A 15,601-nucleotide genomic window follows, 5' to 3' on the forward strand; every position below is an offset into this window, starting at 1 on the left:
CTACCATATGACTAACCAATTCCACTTCTGGATATTCATCCAAAGAAAATGAAAACACTAATTCAAAAAGACATATACACCCCTATGTGCATTGTATAATTATTTATAATAGCCAAGATATAGAAGCAAACTAACTCTTTATCGATAGATGAATGAATACATAAATGTAATATATATACATATACATACACACATGCACGCCTGCACACACAATGGAATATTACTCAGCCATAAAAAAGAATGAAATCTTGCCATTTGAAACAACATGGATGGACCTGGAAGTTATCATGCTGAGTGAAATAAGACAAAGACAAATACTGCATGATTTCACTTCTATGTGGAATTTAAACCAAACAAACAAAACAAAACAAAACAGACCCATATATATGATAACAAACTGAGGGTTACAGAGGGAAGGGAGTGGGGGATGAGTGAAAAGGAAAAGGGGAATATAAGTCAATAATATTATGACAACTTTGCATGGTAACAGATGGTTACTAGACTTAGTGTGCTGATTATATCATAAGGAATACAAATGTCAAGACACTATACTGTGCACCTGAAATTAACATATTGTGTGCCAACTACACTTTAACATTTTTTTTAAACTGAAGGATAGATGAATCTCTTAAAGGCCAAAGAGTGTGCTGGTAGGAACCTGAATCCAGTAAGTAGCTGGGTCCAGGTCACCTGTTCCCAATAGAGACATTGCTGTCATGCTATTAATGTTTGGGATTTTGAACATGTCTTGACATTTCAACTGAAGAAAGGTTTCCACAACTGGAAAGTATTGGGAAGCCACTGGCCTTTCAAATTAGCAGATTCAACAACAGTCATGCACAGTGCTGGTAAGGATATAGGGAAACAAACTGGTACTCACTATTTGTGGGATTATAGGTAGGTCAACTTTACTAGATGACAATGTGAAGCATGTACTGAGAACCTTTAAAAATGCACATTTAAAATATAGGTTAACATGTGTTTTACTTTAGATCATTTTACTCTCACAATATTATAAAGTCAGTATTATTGGCTGCACAGATGAGAAAACTAAGGCAACAATGATTTTAAATAATAAATTCCAAATCAAGGATGCCTTTCTATATCATTAAACTGCAATCCCAGGGTTTTCTCCACCATTTTCCACTGTCTGCTAGTTATCTTATAATGCCACCTAACTCCTTAACACTAAAATTGTGTCATGAAAAATTGTTCAATTCTTAGTGCCTAGTACAATGCTAAATTTTGTAGATGCTTGATAAACCTTTGTTGGAAGAGGGAATAACTCTTTGAGCCACAAAAGCCTCCTTAGAAGGTACATGACCTACAGAAACCATGACAAAAACTGCCCCAATATCTCTTCTACCCTCTTCCATAATAATAGAATGTGAACCTTGGTACACAGTTGCCCAGAAGAGTGACTTCATTTTTTTCTCTTTTGTAGCTAGATGTGGTCAAGTCTTGACTAACAAAATATAAGCAGAAGTGGTAGGCAACTTCACAGTTTTCTTGTTTAAAACCTTCATGCTGGCTGGAATGAAGATGTGATGGTCAGAGCAGCCATACTGGACCTTGAGATGACCTTTGTAATGAGGGTCAGAGTCAATGAAGCAAGAAAACAGCAGGATACTGGATCCCTAACTCTGTAAAACACTGTGTCAGTCCTAAATTCCTATTTACATGACCTTGTACAAAAAAGAAATAAACTTGCTTCTTGTATAAGTCACTATTATTTGGGATTTTCTGATTATCAGCACCCATTAGCTTCCCAGGACTAGTTCTATTAGGACTGCCACCTACTCCCATTTCCTTGTTACCTGATACTTGGCTAAAGTGATTTGGCATTGTACTTGTGACAGCCTATATGAATTATGCATTCCACTTAGCATTTTCAAAGATTCCACTGTAAATGGATATTGAACAAGCTTTTTCACTTAACCCTAAAAAGCAGCAGAACAGAGTCATGCATAAAAAACCATAATTCAGTGAACAGTTTAATAATCACTTTCCAGAGTAATAAATGAGTGCCAAAGACTGTACAGCTAGGCAGGTCTCAACAGTATAATGAAATCAGAACAATGAAAAGTGTCTCAGCTGTCGCAATCTTTCATTTCTTCAGAACCCTATTGCCAATGATTAAGAGATGAAGAGCTTGAGACTGGAAATGTTCTTCAGGGGAAATCTAGCTGAAATGATGAGGTCTGGCTTTAATATAATCTCCTCCTGTGTGCCTAATAAATTTAGAGTAAGCCAAGCAAAGGACAGGAATTTTATTTACTATATTATCTGTGAGATCTAAGGAGAAGACAGACTACCAATTTAAAAGGTGGGAAAAGGGGGTAAAGGATGAAGGAGATTTTACTTATCAAATCTAGTCAAATCTGATGACCGGTATGACAAGCCACAGTTAACCATGTGATCACGGCCATCCTATAGCCTTGCTTAGATAATGTCTAAAGCAATAGCTCTTCCTCCAGGCTTCTGGGAATTCCTGGTAAGGCCACTGACTCAACGCTCCATTCTCTCAAATCAAGGGACCTCAACAACACCCAACCCACTCCAGATAATAATATTTCAAATATGTCAAAAGTATATCTTCTTCCCCAAAAGAATGGAGACTCATAATCTATACCAACTGGGCTAAAAAGAAAAAGTACTTGTGGGCACTTCTTCTTTGGGAATGGTTCAAAGATTTGAAAATAAAATAAAGCTAATAAAGTGAAGTACCACTGGGTTGGTCTGTTACTCTGCCTTTATTTCACATGAAAGATGGCTGGTAATGGAGATTTTATCTTTTATTCATATTAACAGCAACGTAAGCTGGCAGATCAATGGCACTTGACTGAATGCACCAGTCAGTGATCATAAAACTAGGAACTTCTCCCTGTCATAACTCCCTGTAATTTGTCTCACCTATGCCCTTTGACTTTATGACACAATATAGTATCTTCTGTGCCAAGCCTGAGTCCCATCCCACACCCCCTTCTCTACCACCACCAAAGGGCTCTGTGAGCAGCAAGTCCTGGCTTTGTGCAGACCTTCTACAGGCATAAGTGAGCTCGGCTCAGAAGTCACCAGCAAGAGGCTACAGATGGCCATCCCAGGAGAGGAGAGTGTGATGGTCCTCACACTAACACAGAGTATCACAGAGATTTCAGAGGAGAGAAGTCACAGTAAGAAATAATTCTGGATACCTGGAGTCTAGGTCTTAAGACAGTGAAGGGAAAAAAGAAGGGAATATGGAGGCAAAGAGAAAAAAGTGCCATCAACATGATGTAAAAAGAATAAAAATAATTCTGAAAAACTAAATAGGTTCTGGGCCCAACTATCTAATTGGCTGTATGGCCTTGCAAAAGTCATATTCTCATTCAGTCTCAGTTTTCTTATCCCTAATACAGAGTCAATTAGGTTACCTTCCAGCTCCAGACACTACTTTAATGAAAAATGAAGGCAAGGGAACACTATGGAAAAATTTATCACCAGGACTCTGAAAGTTCTTTCCCATACAATAGGAAAACAAAGCAAAACATAAATTATATTAAAAGAAAATGTATTATTTTTAGTTTCAATGCAATGGGCTAAGAATTTAACTTTTTCCTGATATGCATGAAGAAAAGTGCTTAAAGATAATAAATACAGCTAATTTTGTCAAGCCATCCTTCTCCACTATGGTGAGACCAAGGTTTAGCACACTTCGCAGTGAGTGAAGGAAACCAGGTAATTGTAAAAATAAATTTCTCCCCAAGTGAAATATATATCAAGCACAACTCAATAATGTGCTGCACAGCCTATCAGACTGCTTTTGTTTGGGATGAGAGATGCTTAAATATGATTGTGGTTGGCTAGTTCCCAAGATTTTGATTTTACTGTCAAAATTCTTTATTAAAATCCATCCTTATTAAACCCAAATGTTTACTTATTCTTTAAAACAAGCATGGTAAAAAAAATAAAAAACACAGCTGCCTAGCTCCAGGCTGTTTACAGCTACAGAATGATGGTACTTAAGTCACAACTAAATACTGTACTCTTCAATTAAAAAACATGTTTCCCATGTACAACAAGTCAACAGTGTATATAACCTAACAGGGATAGTTAGCTAGTTCAATTCTGCTCTAAAGGCAGCCATATTATTCTAAACCCTGATATCAACATTACATTTTTTAAAAACTTAAATTGTACCAACTTTTTAGATTGCACAAACTCTTTCCTCTTGTTTTACACAAAGTGAATGAAAATTATGACCTGAAAACATCACAAAATTATCTTTAAAGCACACTAAAACTCTACAAGTTAAGGTGGCAATTAGTGATGGATTTTAAATATGCAGTTGATCACCTAGTACCCATCTCAGCTTCCCCTGAAAAAGATTCTAAATTCTAGAACCAGTCCTTAAAACTTAAAAGCATCAATAAGATCTACATTGTAAAATCAAAATGACAACTGAGCTATGTATTCAAATAACAATCCACAAAGGGAAATGCTTTTATCCTAAATATTCAAATAACTGTACCTAAAATAGCCAGAAAAAGCAATTATTTTGCCAAAATTTAAAAATTCTTCACTTTATTTCATATGTGCTTAAACCCTGGTATATATGAAAATGGATCACTTTCATAATTCAAATGTATTTGTCCTTTGTGATCTAAATTAAGGGACTTTATTATATAAATGGGCAAAAGGGAAAATCATTTCTAGTCAGTGTCTGTAATAAGTCAGAAAAAATACACTTGGATTTTACAATAAACTAACATTTCATTGTTCAATTAACTGTATTTCAATCTTGAAAGAAAAGACTCATGGAATAAGTTTATTTTGAAGAAACAACTGCTAGCTTGTTTCAAAATCATTACTACAATCAAACTGGCAAAAGGGATAGAAAATTTTTCTTCAAGAATGAATATAAATATTTTATTTTTCATGTTTAAAAATGAATGAAAAGTATTCCAGTCAAGATGGAAGCATCGGCAGACCACCTCTTTCCACAACCACATCAAAATTACAACTAAAATATAGAATAATCATCACTCAGAACCACCAGAAATCAAGTTAAATGGAAGTCTGACAACTACAGAATTAAAGAAACTACATCCATCTAGACTAGTAGGAGGGGCGCAGACACAGAATGGCCTGGTCCCACACACACGTGTGGTGGATAAAAACCCAGGAGGGATATCTCGGAAGTGAGGAGTCCCGGCTCCACAAAAGGCCCCCCAGACCAGGGTGCCAGTGACAGGAAGATAAGTCCCTACAACCTCTGACTTCAAAAACCAACGGAGATTGAGTTGGTGGAAGACACTGCTGGAGATCCAAGCAGTTCCTCTTAAAGAACCCACACACAGACTCACCTACTCAGACTCCCTCTGAGCTCCAGCACTGGGGTAGCAGCTTGAAAGACACCAGTCACATACATGGAAAGATTAAAGTGTCTGGCTCAAGGTGAGCTGAGGCCATTGTCCCTTTTCTAAATGCTCCATCCACAGAGCCAACAAGTTGGTGCCATGTCTGAGACTCCATCAACCTGGCTAACACTGTTTGCCTGGCCCTGGAGATCCCTAGAGACTCTGTACCACCCAAACTGCTTTTCAACATGAATGGCTGGTCTTGACTCATGCTTCACAACTTCCTAAATCCTCCCAAACAAGCAACAGCTGACCTCAGTGAGCTCCAGACCTGGCACTAGCAGCAGCTAGCCTAGATTCACAGTTTGGCTTCACCTGCGAATGTCTAAGCCCAGCACAAGTAGCAGCCTTCTCAGATTGCTTTATAGATCAGGCAGGGTGGCCCCTGGCAAAACACAGGTGGAGACTGACCTTGGCCTGCACCACCTAAGGAAACCCCAGGGCCAGAGCACCCAGTGGACAGCTACAGACCACACTGGAGCACCACCACCCTGTGCCTGCACAGCTAATCCTCCACAGAGAGCAGAGATTGGTGGTCAGTGGTCACAGCCAGTCCTTGCAGCTGACTGGCCTGGGTAAATCCCTCCCATTGATCTGCCAACAGCAACCAAGTCTCAACTACAAAAGGAGTGTATACTCAGCCCACATAAGGGCTCACCTCAAATACCCAGCTTGGCTGACAGAAGAGTCTGTGCCACTGACCCTACAGGACACCTACTACATTAGGCCATGCTAACAAGACACAGAGTCAAAGCAGCTATACCTAAAACATAGAAACAAACACAAGGAGGCTGCCAAAACTAGGAAACAAGGAAACATAGCCCAAATGAACAAACAGATCAAAACTCCAGAAAAAGAACTAAACAAAATAGAGGTAAGTAATTTACCAGATGCAAAGTTTAAACCACTGGTTATAAGGATGCTCAAGGAACTTAGGGAGGACCCTTCTACCCAGGGTCTAAATGAGACCCTGGGTAGAAGCAATATCTAGAGATAATATCTAGAGATATTTTTGTTGTTATGAATTGGGCGAGGGAAAGAGGCAAAGGATTGTGCTACTGGCATCTAGTGGATAGAGGCCAGAAATATTTCTAAAAATAAACATCCTTCAATTCTACAAGACAGCCACCCACAATGAAGAATTATCCAACCCAAAATGTCAATAGGGCCAAGGTTGAGAAACCCTGGTTCAAATGTTTGACCTACATCTGATAGATAAATTTAATCATCAGGTATTCTGTGCACCTGTTTGTTAGTATAATTATTTATGGAATTCTGAACCCTAGGCCTAGAGTGCTCTTTCTCAAGCTCTAAACAGAGACAGCACACCCTGCTGAGAATGTCTTATCCTTTGCCTCTTCCCTCCAGCAACTGCTGTGTGGCTCCCAGTTAACATGTCTAAAATGAACAAGCATATTCCCTGCTTATCCAGGAGAGAATGTTGTTTATATAAACTCCAAATGTTTAAAACAAATATCCTTATTTTAATCTTAAGAATTTTTAAATCATAATTTAGACTTTTATACTTATATTTTTATCACTATCTCTCACCTATCCAGCCACAGCCATGTCAGCAAATTCCCCATTGTTCCCTTCTCACCCTAATAAAACTTTCTGGAATGACTTTTATTCAAAATTATGTACAGCTTCATCTTCTGGAATTATTGAGGCCAGGAAAAGGGAGCTTGAAATAGCAGAATAAAATCTAGGTTGCACTAGCTATGGAGATACCTCAAAAAATTAAAAATGGAGCTACCTTTGGACCCCAGCAACCCACTTCTGGGACTATATCCAAAGAAACCCAAAACAGTAATTCAAAAGAATATGAGCATCCCTATGTTCATTGCAGCATTATTACAATTGCAAAGATAGGGAAAGCAGCCCAAGTGTCCATCAGTAGATGAGTGGATAATAAAACAAATATGGCTCGTTTACACAATAGAATACTACTCGGTCATAAAGAAAGAAAAAATTTACCCTTTGTGAGAGTTTGGATGGACCTGGAAAACGTTATGCTAAGTGAAATAAGCCAGTTGGAGAGAGACAAATACCATATGATCTCACTCATATGTAAAATCTAATGAACAAACCGAACTAACAAGCAAAATAGAGACAGACTCATAGGTAGAGACCAGGATGACAGCTTAGGGTGTAGAGAGATTGAGCAAAAAGGAAAAACTCATGGACATGGACACCAGTATGGTGATTGCAGGAGGGACAGGGGTATAAGGGGACTAAATCATACTGGAAAGAATACAATAAATATTTCAATTAAAATTTAGATTTTAAAAATAAAATATTATTAAATCTAGGCTGCACTAAAAATGAATATAACAGAAGACAGAGATAGCACTGAGGCATTTCATACTAGCCACTGTCCTACATAAAATAATTCAGGTAACTGAAGCACCAAGAAAAGGATACACAAGAGGAATGGAATCACAGAAAACAGAATTCACTGTCCAATGTTCATATGCCATTTGATGCTCTTCCTTATTGAATTCTATTCTATTTGAGCCTTTCAAAATACACTCTCTCACAAGGGCCCTTGCTTTGGAAGTGTAACTTTTCCCAACTGTATAGGACCTCTGAGCCAGTTTCTAACACTAGCCCCTCTTCATGTCAAGTACCCTGACTGTGTCATAGGGTTCCTTCTCAGGTGCAAGCACTGAGTCCTTCTTTGTTTTATTAAGGCTTCCAAGTCATGTCCCCGATTGTTTTTCTATTAGACTTACAGAAAACCTAATTAGAAATACCCATTTTTAAATGGCCCAAACAGTCACACTGATCTTATTCAGTAACCAGTAGGGAGATGTGGGTCTTAATTGAAAACATTTGTCCTACTCTGCTGATAAGCATTAGGTCAAAGACAACACTGGGGAGTCTTGTCCTTACATGTTTTTGTTTCCCTAATGGCATTTATGATCACATTCTTTCAATCACAGCCAAGAGTGGATTCTGGGCCTGAAACTATTTTAAAGACAATGTGGCAGCAATATTCTGTGTACTAACAAGAGGTTTGGAGCTGCAGCCAAGAATAGTAAAATATCTTCCTTCTTCTGTCATTCTCAAAAAAGACTGTCTCCTTTTTTGCTCTTTCTCTCCCCCACTACATCTCCCGCTTTCAGTGTGAAACCCAGATTCCCTTGTTATTATTTTTGTTTTGAATGCCCCTGCCAGAGCAGAGTCTATATAATGGGCAAAAATATCTTAAACTATGACCCTATCTAGTTTTGCTCCCTGCCAGGGACACATCACAGTCAACAAATGGACAGCCCAAGCACGATTCCAGTCCAGTCTCCAGCATGTGACTGCCTGGGGTGGCAACCCAGCTCTGCCATGCATTGGTTGCTACTAAAGCCTCATGTGTGAAATGAGCTTCTTATCAGTATCCACTTGACAGGTTGTTGTTGGGACAAAAAGGCACATAAACTGCATCCCTTAGTGCTTGGCACACAAGAATCACTTATAGTGGAGAACCACATTGGGAAAGGGGCTGCTAGTGGCCGTGCAGCCTCAGTAGGCAGTATGAGTTTGGCTGGGGGCTGAGTACCCAGGAAGACCAAGGGTAACCAGCTTTCTGGGCTCCTGGAGACAGAGGAGGAAGATGAATTCTACCAGATGACTTATGGGGGTTTCACAGAGGAATCAGGAGATGATAAGTGTCAAGGAGGACCAGACACAGAGGATAAAGTCAACTCTGATTTTGACAATGATGAGGGGGATGAACCATTCAGTGATGGAGAAGCAGAAAAGCCAAGAAGGAAGCGCTGAGCAGTCACCAATGCCTATAAGGAGCTTCTCAAGAGCTTGAGGCCTCAAAAGGTGAGCACCCCAACTGGTAGCTCTCAAAAGGCCTGAGCAGAGAAGGCATTGCTACCTCTAGAACTACAGGATGATGGCTCTGACAGTTGGAAGACTATGCATCAATCCACAGCTGAGCATACACGACAAGCATTCCTATGGGTACAGGAAGAGCAGGGCCAGTCACAGTGGTGAAAGGGGCCCCACTGTGAGTGGCCGTTGACCCAGGAGGAGCTGCTCAGAGAGGCCAAGATCACAGAGGAGCTCAACTTATGTTCACTGGAGACATATGAGTAACTTGAGGCTGACAAAAAGGAGCAAGTTCACAAGAAGTGGAAGTGCCCTGGTCCCTTAGTTACCTTCATTCAGTGACAGTGCTGCTAGTGGGGGAGCTTGGCCCTAAAAAAGAGAATGTTGCTGTGGAAGGACTTGACCCTGCTCCCACGGCTCCCTGTGGTGGGACTGGACCTGTCGTCCCACCTGCTCACTGCTCACATACCTTCATCACTTTTAGTGATGATGAGACATTTCAAGAATGGTTTTCCCAAGTGCATCCCCCAAAGGTTCAGGAGGTCTGCCCAGTGACCCATCATCCAGCCCTCTACAGGGACCCTATTACAGACATACCCTACGCCACTGCTCAAGCCTTCAGGGTCATCCGTGAGGCCTAAAAGAAGTACATCACTGCCCACAGACTGCCACCCACTGCCTCCACCCTGGGCCCAGGGCCCGCCACCCTCCTGAGCCCCTCCCTGGCTCTGGGCCTCAAGCCTTGCACCAGAAAATCATCATCAAATGAAGAGATGCCTGTTTGCTAGAAAACTATTTCCTGCCCTGACTCGGGCTCTCAGTCTCCTGTTTCTCCCTTTGTCATCTCTAACCACTATAGAATCTCTATAATCATCTCTAAGAATTACTTATAATCTCTATAATTGGGAAGGCCCAGAAAGTAAATTTTAAAAACATCTTACGAGAGGATTCCAAGATGGCTGCACAGTAGGTGGAAACTAAACGCACCTGCTCCCTGAGGCAAACTGAATTTAAAGCTAAATTATAGAGCAATCAACACGAATATCCAACCCAAGTGTAGCTGAATTGAAACATTATAACCAAGGACTTACAGAAGAAGCCAAACAGAAACCAGTAAGAAGGGTGAGGATGCAGAAAGGGCTGGCCCCTGCACCCACCAAAGTGGGACAACTGAGAAGCAAGAGAGATATCTTGGCTGCAAACTCCCTCCCCTCAGGAGCATGGGGTCTCTACACCATGCAGGGACCCCAACTCAAATCAACAGAGATAGGAAAAGGAGCTCACATAGCATCAGGTGGTGAAAATCAGTGGGGATTGTCTACCTGGGAGAGAAGGGAGTCTGCTAGAGACCCCGATGTCACCTTCCCCAGGTAGAGCTCTTATTCTTATAGCACCAGCCTGCAGAGAATACTGCCAGGTCCTCCAGCTACTGGCAACACCACTCTGCCATGCCTGTGACCTGCAGAGGTGTCTGCTGGCTGAACCCAGGACCTTTGCAGAGCTCTTCTTCTGGTAAAGTTCTTGGTGGAGACTCAGACAGAGATTGAACCACGTAGCTTTGGAAAGGGAACCATTTTTCCCATCTCAAGTGCACAGCCATAGAGACCTCCCCCGAAACCTATAAAATCACTTGGCTTGCCCTTCCACTCCCTCTGACCTCACCCCACTGAGTTCTGTCATGCAGGGGATCAGAGTGCCATGCAGAGCTAGACCTGTTAGAGCATCTCTTCTGGGGAGACTTTCATCCAGGAATCAGATGGGCAGGAGTTGGGCTGTATAGCTACATTGCTCGAAGCTGGGGAACCACTCCTATCTCCCCTCTAAGCTCAGTATGCACTGTTCCCCCAACAGGAGACTCCTTTGACCTATCTGTCCAGCAGCTGGGGGCCCTACCCTGCTGAGCTCAGCTTGGTGTGGGTGGCAGGGAGTGCTGCTGAGAGTTGGGACATTTAGAGTGTGTCTCCTTCGGGGGCTATTGTCTGGGACCTGAACAAAGTGTCTGGCCCATTCCTGTGGGCTCAGTCAGCACCACCTCCAACAGCAGACTCTTTTAATCTGTCCTCCTGAGACTTGGTGGCTCTTCCCTGCTGAGCTTGGTCCTGCAAAGGGAACAGCTGGCTGTACCTAACCTGAACCTACAGTGTGCTCCTCCTGGGGGTGGAATTGGAGACTCTGGCAGAGTTGCACAGCCCTACTAATCTTACACCTGTGGAAGAGTCTGTGGATGGGTGGAGGCAAGCCTGGGCCCACTCTATAGTCTCTCTTCTGAGGCCTCTAGAGGAAGACCAGGCAACCTCAGAGGGAGGCAGAATAGGTGATAGGTAGAGGCAGACCTCAGGGAGTCTTGGACCTTTTAAGACCTGCCCCCAGTTTTAAGCTAGAGGAAGTCGACCCTTGTGCACAGATGGGCCCCTCCCATGTACACCCAGGCTGAACAGATGCAGCCACAAACAGTGAATAGCATGGTAGCTCCAGATAGGTAGCCCAAGGTGGGATGCACACAATGTCTGACATTTACTGGTGCCGAACCCCACCCAAGTGGACCCAAAACCAACATGACCAGTGGTGGGCTTCAGACCAGACCAGAGCTTGACCCAACTAGCCACACAAGCAGCACACCCAAAGGGGGATTCTCACAGGCACCAGACCATGCTGAGAACAACTCTGTCTCAGGTGGCAGACCCTGCACAGCAACTCATATGATGATTGATCAAGGTTTATTCTTATAGCCAGCCAGCCTGAAGGGTTAACTCTACCCATGAAAGTGCCAACAGCATGCAAGACTCAACTACAGCCCTAGATGGTGTGACTCAGTTGGTTGTGCATTGTCCTGTATACCAAAGGGTCAGGGGTTTGATTCTCCATCAAGGCACATGCCTGGGCTGTGGGTTCAGTCCACAGTTGGGATATGTATGAAAGGCAACTGATCTATGTTTCTCTTGTACATCGTTTTTCCGTGTCTCTTTCTCTCTCACTTCCCCCCTCTCTAAACCCTCTATCCCTTTCTCTCTCTAAAAAAGCAATGAAAAAATGTCCTCAGGGGAGGATAAAAAATAATAATTTTAAAAAAGATTCAATTAAGGAGTTCCAGCCAAGATGGAGGTGTAGGTAGAAACCCTTTGCTTCCTTGAACAACCAAAAAGAGGATAACAACCAATCTAAAATCAATAAACAACCAGAAGCACCAGAAAATCAAACTGCTCAGAACTCTGACAACCAAGGAATTAAAGAAAAAATCAACCAGAACAACCAGATCAGTAAGGCGGGGACCCCACAGGCCAACTCAAAAAAACTAAGGCAACAGCAGCCTTGGGGGTGGGGCTGGCTTCCCAGCTAGGTGGGCTGCCTGGGAGGGGCTGACTTAAGGGGAAAACTGAGACTCAAAGCTGACTGTAGGCTAAGGTTGGGGTTGCTGCAGTGGGAGATACTTCCAGTCTGACCAGAGTCTGTTGGAAAGTGCACTAGAGATGAGCAGGCAAGCTGCATTGTTCCCTCTCTGGCCCCTCCTACACAGGCAGTGCAGCAAAGAGGCCTGCCCTGCCCTGGTGAATACCTAAGGCTCTGTCCCCTCACAACTTATCAGGTGCACCAACACAAAGAAATATGGCCCAAATGAAAGAACACAGCAAAGCCCCAGAAAGAGAACTAAGTGAGAAGGAGATCGCCAACCTACCTGATGGAGAATTTAAAGCCCTGGTAATCAAAATACTCACAGAACTGATTGAGCTTGTTTGAAAAATGAAAAAACAAATGAAGGATACCCAAAGTGAAATCAAGCAAAATTTTAGAGAACCAACAGTGATAGGGAGGAAACCAGGACTTAAAGCAACAATTTGTAAAGAAAGAAAGAAATAAACATCCATCCAGAAGAAAAGGAAAAAACAAGAATCCAAAAAAAATGAAAAGAGACTTAGGAACCTCTGGGACAACTTGAAACATTCCAATACCCAAATTATAGGGATGTCAGAAGGAGAAGAACAGCAGCAAGAAATTGAAAACTTATTTGAACAAATAATGAAGGAAAACGTCCCCAATCTGGCCAAGAAAATAGACTTCCAGGAAGTCCAGGAATCTCAGAGAGTCCCAAAGAAGTTGGACCCAAAGAGGAACACATGAAAGCATCTCATCATTAAGTTACCCAAGATTAAACATAAAGAGAAAATCCTAAAAGAAGCCAGAGGAAAGGAGAGAGTTACCTACAAAGGAATTCCCATAAGGCTATCAGCTGATTTCTCAAAAGAAACCTTGCAGGCAAGGAGCTGGAAAGAAGTATTTGAAGTTATGAAAGGCAAGGACCTGCATCCAAGGTTACTCTATCCAGCAAAGCTATAATTTAGAATGCAAGGGCAGATAAAGTGCTTCCCAGATATGGTCAAATTAAAGGAGTTCATCATCACTAAGCCCTTATATGAAACGTTCAAGGGACTTATCTAAGAAAAACAAGATGAAAACTATGAACGGTAAAATGACAACAAACTCACAACTATGAACAAATGAACCTAAAAGAAAAAAAAAACTAAGCAAACAACTAGAACAGGAACAGAATCAGAGAAATGGAGATCACATAGAGGGTTATCAGTGGAGAGGAGGAAGGGAGGGACAGGGAAGCAGCAGCTTAATTAATAGGCATAAAATACATAGGGAGAGATAAAAGTGGTTTAGGAAACAGAGGACTCAGAGAACTTATATGTACAACCCATGGACATGAACTAAGGGTCAGGGGAATGTTGGAGGGTTGGGGGGCAGGTGGAGAGGGAATAAAAGGGGAAAATTAGGAAAAACTGTAATAGCATTATCAATAAAAAAAGCATAATCATTTAAAAAAGACTCAATTACAACAGGAGAGGACACATAACCCACAGGAAACATTTCTGGAGAACCAATTCAGGTGATCTGGAAGATTATCCCACTGAGCCCAACAAGACACTTACATCACAAAGCCATCATAACAAGTTTGGAAGTTGGAGCAGATCAACTGAATACACAGAGACAATGCGGCGGGGGGGGGGGGGGGGGGGGGGTAATATGCCCCTAATGAAAGAACAGAAAAACTGCAAGAAAAAAAACCTAAGTGAAATGGAAGCAACCAAGATACCAGATGCAGAGTTTAAAACAATGGTTATAAGGATGCCTAAGGACTGTAGAGGAAGCCTGGGTGATCTCAGTGAGAACTTAAAGAGACAGTAAACATTAAAAAGAATATAAAAACCATATAAAAGAACCAGTCATAAATGAAAAATACAATATCTGAAATGAAGAGTACACTAATAGCAGGTTAGATGAAGCACAGGATCAAGTCAGCAATTTAGAGGACAAGATAACACTAAGTACCCAAGTAGAGTATTAAAAAGAAAAATAAATTTGAATTTTAAAAAGTCTAAGGGAGGACTTCTGGCCAAGATGGAGGCATAGGTAAACACACTGTGCCTCCTCACACAACCAAAGGAAGGACAACAGCAATTTTAAAACAAAAAACAACCAGAACTGACAGAAAACCAAACAGTATGGAAGTCCGACAACCCAGGAGTTAAAGAAGACACATTCATCCAGACTGGTAGGAGGGGTGGAGTCAGGCAGCTGAGGGCAGAGAGGACTCTTGGCAAGGCAGCAGATGGCAGGCCCAGTGAAGCAGAGGATTGTGGAGCAGAGCGCGCAAGGCTGCAGCTGGCTGGCAAGGCAGCAGTGGGCGGACAGTAAGGCGGCAGATTGCAGACTGGGCGGCCCCACATTCGTGTGCAAATAAACCTAGAGAAACAACTGGGGTGCATGACAGACTGTGCAACCCAGAGCCCCAGCTCCGGGAAATAAAGCCTCAAACCACGGATTAAAAACACCTGTGGGGTTGAGGCAGCGGGAGAAACTCCCAGCCTCACAGGAGAGTTCATTGGAGAGACCCACCCACCCGGGAATCAGCACCAGAAGGGCCCAATTTGTTTGTGGGAAGCAGGGGAAGTGACTGAAAGCCAGCAGAGAGTGGAGCAAGCACCATAGTTCCCTATCAGACCCCTTCCCACACACAGCGTCACAACTCAGACACGTGGGTTACCCTGCTCTGGTGAATACCTAAGGCTCTGCCCCTCACTACATAACAGGTGAGTCCAGACCAAAAAAAAAAAAAAAAAAAAAAAGGCCCAAACAAAAACAGATTAAAGTTCCAGAAAAAATACAACTAAGCCATGAAGAGATAGCCAACCTATCAGATGCACAGTTCAAAACACTGGTAATCAGGATGCCCACAGAATTGGTTGACTTTGGTCACAAATTAGATGAAAAAAATGAAGGCTATGCTAAGTGAAATAAAGGAAAATGTACAGAGCATTAACAGTGATGGGAAGGAAACTGGGACTCAAATCAATAGTGTGCACCAG

General features: G+C 42.2%; 1 protein-coding gene and 1 pseudogene across 2 annotated transcripts in view; one reads left to right on the forward strand and one right to left on the reverse strand.

Moving 5' to 3' along the window:
- Positions 1-15,601, reverse strand: part of LOC118501288 — a 164,732-nt gene that overhangs the window by 120,677 nt on the left and 28,454 nt on the right. The window lies entirely within an intron of this gene.
- LOC114493357 lies at positions 7,717-10,063 on the forward strand (annotated as a pseudogene).

This window comes from Phyllostomus discolor, chromosome 1, assembly GCF_004126475.2.
Source record: "Phyllostomus discolor isolate MPI-MPIP mPhyDis1 chromosome 1, mPhyDis1.pri.v3, whole genome shotgun sequence".
In the NCBI taxonomy this organism is placed as follows: Eukaryota; Metazoa; Chordata; class Mammalia; order Chiroptera; family Phyllostomidae; genus Phyllostomus; species Phyllostomus discolor.